We start from the raw sequence: 5,433 nt of genomic DNA on the forward strand, positions 1-5,433 counted from the left end.
GTCTAGTGATCGTCGATTCTTCTAGTACAGATTGCAATTGGGATCTCTCCTAGGAGAAACTTCGATCGCGATCTCTCCTAGGACAATCGGCGATTCTACTGGATCGTGATCTCTACTGTGACATATTTAATCAGGGGAAAGGACATCAGACGCTAAACTTTTACAGACCTGCAGAAAATTCCATGGAATATGCGATTATTTACACACATATGAAAATAAATATCCAAGCTTACATTTATTTTCTTTTAGAACATGAGCAGATATTTAGACTGTAGATGATTCATTTATTCTTTGTGCTGCTAGGCGGCGCTTTTGTACTGCCAAAAAATCTATCTATATTACCCACAAAACACCGCTCGTCGTCCTCTTCTCTGGACGCCATATTTGTTAGAGGTACGTGAACACATCATACCCACAGAATCCAAAATAATCTGACCTAATAGAAGACCATCAGAGCTCTTTTAACATTACACGGAATAACGTACATATTTTGCACACCCACCTTAGTTTTTTGTTGGTATATTATGCTTAAAGCTCTCAAAATTGTCGTGGAAAGAGTGTGTTTACCATCAGTCATATGTCCCCTCATTCATAAGTTTCTCTCTCTTGCTCTCCGTTGTTGCAAATCTTTGGAAATATTCAGATAGGTCAGAGACGAGTTTTCTTATTTACTAAGGCCAAAGCCGCAGTTTGAAAGTTGTGCTTTCGTCATGTAGTCAGTGACGTGTGTCAAAATAAAAGTTTGAAGAAGCCAAAAAAATTATGGAACTGTGCATTGCCCCCCACCCCACCCCAGCATTGCTATTTTGTGTGTTTTTCCCAAAATGCTGACAAGATTCTGTAACAGTAATATTTGTATTAAGTATTAAAGAGGTGTAGGACATTATTAGTATGCAACATAACTGATCCCAAGATAACGTTACATACATTTCGTATATTAAGGCAATTTTGAGAGGGTCTAAATGGCAACTTTTTTTTTTCAACAGAAGTATGAGAGTTGATGTTATGAACTTATGTCAACAAAATTTTGCAATAACTATAGGTATAGGGTAGGCTACCTCCAGACCTAATGTTAATCGCTAATTTAATAATGGCTTCACCTGCCATGTAACATTATGTGTCACAAAAAATTATATCATAGCGTCTACCTTTACTCAGTGATGGAAAAATCACATTACAGTCAAACCTGCCCAAGACGACCACCCGGGGGACCGAGAAAAATCGGTCGATTTGGACAGGTGGTCGCTGAGAAGAGTATCGACTCAAAACATGCCCGATGTAAAGTATAAATGGTTTCCGTTGTGTTTAATGGCAAATAGCGAGCACACTGCACGCACACAAAGAAGCGAGGTATTAACTGTCAAATACAACACGCACACTGTAAATTGTAAATTCAAAATTATTCTGTAAATTCAAAAATATTATTCTAAACATAACTTCGTAATGGCAGTCAAAATACGACGCAAAATGGCCGATTTCGACACAAAATCGCGCTAGATATCATAAAAAATCGATGAAAACCTCAATTTTGAAAATGATGCGGTCGTTATGGGTCCTAATTTGGGCCGGTCGCGTTGGCCAGGTGGTCGTTGAGAAAAGGTCGCTTAATGCTTACGTCCATGGGAAAAAAATCGGGACCGAAAAAATGCGGTCGAAATGGCCAGGTGGTCGCTGAGAAGAGGTGGTCGCTCGGGCAGGTTTGACTGTATTTTTGTTGTGAGATATGACAATGATCTTAACTAGTACCGTACGCCCATGCCCAATGTGGGCTAAGTACAGAATACCAACTTATGTCTGATAACTCTGATTATGCAAATAACATAACATATGCAATGTAGCTCATAATGAAAGTACAAAATATTAAGAATTGATACTTACCTCCTTTCACATTTCTTTGCTGACATTAGCGTGTACGAGATCCCTACGAGGTGGATCGAGATGGCGAAGTCCAAGAACCACACCAACCATAACCAGAGTGAGTACCACAGACTAGACATGGGGTAGAGTCATGCAAATATATTACATGGATGTCAGCACTACTCAACGTAAGATGCTTGTAGAGTTTTAGACTTACAGTTACATAAGACTCCCACGCTGCAGTTAACTTAAGTACTTGGTCAGTTGCGAGAAGTCGCTTGAAAGAAAGTTGAATGCTAAAAGCAAGCACTCATCCTGACCTATAAAGCAAAAGTGTACATTTATTTGTTGCATCACAAGAATCGTGATGAAAATAAGAATGATTTGTCCAAGGTAAATTTGTGTGTGAGGCCCAGAACTTATTGATCTCCCTACTCGTATTGCCTAAATGTCTCATGTTATGGACATGAGAAAGATTGGTGCTGAAATTGTGCCTTAGTACATGTAATTATACAGTGATGTAGGAATTAAACTGGGAATAAAGATGGGTTTGAAGGATACAATCTGCATGTTGACAACTAATTTTCCGTTCTTGTCTCAGAAACTTGAAAGGAATCTAGATGTTGTGTTTGAATAGTGTTTGGAGAAAGTTACACATTGATTATACTTTATAGGAAGATAACCTCCTTGCAGTGCACATGATGATAAATTTATGGTGCAAGCTTACACCACGTTCATTACATTACAGACAAGAAGGCCCACAGAAATGGTATCAAGAAACCACGCCGCAACCGCTACGAGTCTCTGAAGGGGGTAAGTTTTGTCAGGTGTACAAATATTTCTTTCAGTTGGTCATTTAGTGCAGTATAATCTTTCATACATTGTCCACTCACTAGCACCTCCTATCAGAATAAACCAAAACTGCATCTCTCTTCCTTATTCCACCCATGCTTGAAAGCATCCTATTAGAATTGCAAACTTGAATAGCATGAATGAGTCTAACTTTACTCTTCCCATTTGTGCATTTAGGTAGTTTGCTGCTTTTCCATGTAGTTAATGGAAAGGCGCACTCGCACAGCAATAAACCTACCTGTCCCTTGTTGCTATCCTCAGTGGAGACTTTCACCCTCCCACAGGTTTTCCTTTGTAGTAATGTTTTAATTAGGCGTGGGCTTGCCAAGAAATTTTGATGTCAGCAAAGGTAATCCCTAGGAGATGTAAGAAACTTCTGACTGTGGGAGATTTGATTGCTGGCTGCATTAAGACAAAATGTCAGCAGGTTCACAGTAAATTGGATATGTAAAATCATTTTCTGAAACCCCTTAGCTATATGATTGATGTCTAAAAGAAATAAGATTTCAAAGAAGTCTTTTGACGTATCCTTTATCAAACTACAGGACATTGCCCCTATGGATTTATATGTTGTGCTGTTGTAGTTTTCTTCCACTAGATGTTAATGAAAAGTCATGTTAGAGTTCATTCTTGCTCATTTGAGAATGCTGTATGTATGTCATAATATAGAATCTAAAGTGGAAAAGAAGAAAATACGAAATTAAGGAGTCCAAGACTTTTGATGTCTTAAAAATTAAAGTAGATGTTGAATCTCAAGAACAAAGGGGAAATAGCTTTGGTAAGGTGCTGGTAGGAAACCATTTTAGGGTAATATTTTTTAACTTAACTGTTTGAAACCATTTTAGGGTAATACTTTTTAACTTAACTGTTTGAAACCATTTTAGGGTAATATTTTTTAACTTAACTGTTTGAAACCATTTTAGGGTAATATTTTTTAACTTTATTGTTTGTTTCAGCCACGTAAACACATCACTAATAAAAAGCAACCTCCAGATACTTATAACATAAGATACTGTCATATACAGGTCACTTTTTATACTATAGATTTGGGTAATATTGAGATATCTCCTATATGTCATCAAAATACAGGTAAAAATATAAGGATAAAAGGTTGAACCTAAGCAATAGAAGTGTAGTTCAACACTGTAATATATAGTAGCATGCATACTGATGACATACTGGTCCACATTTAACATTCATAATCATATATTTTGTTATAATCTATGAGTAAAATATGAATGTAAAAAAAATCACTTCAGTTAAGCCATATCATACATGTTGAATTCATCTTGGCAACCAATGTTTAATATTCGTGCAAATTTCATAACAGCATTGCTTTACTCCCTGCTATGGCAACTAGACAACATATGTATGAATTTTGTCCATGACGCGTGCAGAAAATCGAAATTGATATTTGTTTTGTCACCTGGAGGCAAGACAATATGCATTCATTAATGAGCCTGGCAGCGATGACGCAAACAGAAGAAATGATACGTCAGACTGTCTTTTGAAGGTTGTGTTAGATGTATAGATCTATACCGTGCGGGGGTGCGGAATATGAAACCCTCATATTCACTAGGTGGGTGGCTGGTGTATTGATGGTCTGATGTAAGAGACAATCAGTTGCAAGCACAGCTGTTGGTAACGTTCTGAGTTTGAAAAGCAGAGGGTCTCCAAGCTTCTGTCTGTGATGGGCTCATAAAGCACAACATTGTGTGACACAAGATAGCAGGAAGTTCTTGTTCGATGCTCTGTTCAAATTTGATATTACCAGGCATTAAGTGTGTCTGTCTTTTAGATGGATGCTATACTGTGTGATTAAAAGTTGACTGGGACAATTCGGGTAGTACATGTAGTCACCCTTGTTAGCACTTAAAACAAGACAAAGCAACATTTGGTGTAGTCAACACAATCCCAGATTGGTGTTAACAAACAATATTTTACAACTAGCATGTATTAAATCCAAACAGGTAAATTGGTGCTGTATCTGTTGAATTTACGAGTGGGTATAAATTTTCAGACAACTTTGGTCTGGTCTCCCAAACTACAAAAATCTCAAATGATTTGATCTTCATGATGACATGAATGCATATCTGGCTTAGTGAGGACATAACTGCCCATGTGTATGTTTTGTGTCCATCTTATTCAAAGTTCCAACCTGTAGCTTCCTGCTTTGCAGTCTTCTCCTTTTTCCTTCATGTTTCTATGCATCATACTGTGACTAAGGTGAAAACTGCAAGGGTTTGGTTCAGACTTCCTCCAAGGGGTGGGTACCGGTGTGACAGCGATCTCGCCCCCCCGGGGGGCGAGATCACTAGCGTTTTCGCCCCCCTTTAGCGTTTTCGCCCCCCTTTAGCGTTTTCGCCCCCCTTTAGCGTTTTCGCCCCCCCCCCCCCAACATTACTAGTATTCCTCGGAGGGGTCTTAAGAGCAGCTGGTTACTACATATTAGGTGCGCTACCTGGTACTATACTGCACCTGGGAGTAACATAGTTGGTGTGTTACCTGGTACCTATATGGCACCTTATTACCGTAAGATGTCATACCTTGTTCGGTGCAAACACTACATTGAAAGGACATTTTTTTTTGCATCTGACATGGCAGAGGTGGCATAGAAAACAATGCTATTGTGAACGTATAAATCAACACCGTCTATGGTACAGAATACGTCAGCTATATGTTTTCAATTTGTCACAGTATTTTCTTTCTTGTGCAGAAAACATT

The 5,433-nt window shown here is 38.4% G+C and overlaps 1 long non-coding RNA gene across 1 annotated transcript; it reads left to right on the forward strand.

Moving 5' to 3' along the window:
* The first annotated feature begins 369 nt into the window (after nucleotides 1-369).
* On the forward strand, nucleotides 370-3,831 carry LOC118415930. Its single transcript, XR_004831169.1, has 4 exons — nucleotides 370-393; nucleotides 1,908-1,975; nucleotides 2,606-2,670; nucleotides 3,820-3,831. It is a non-coding gene; the product is annotated as an uncharacterized LOC118415930 (long non-coding RNA).
* Nucleotides 3,832-5,433: the final 1,602 nt, after the last annotated feature.

The sequence above is a fragment of the Branchiostoma floridae genome, chromosome 5 (assembly GCF_000003815.2).
Source record: "Branchiostoma floridae strain S238N-H82 chromosome 5, Bfl_VNyyK, whole genome shotgun sequence".
Taxonomy (NCBI): domain Eukaryota; kingdom Metazoa; phylum Chordata; class Leptocardii; order Amphioxiformes; family Branchiostomatidae; genus Branchiostoma; species Branchiostoma floridae.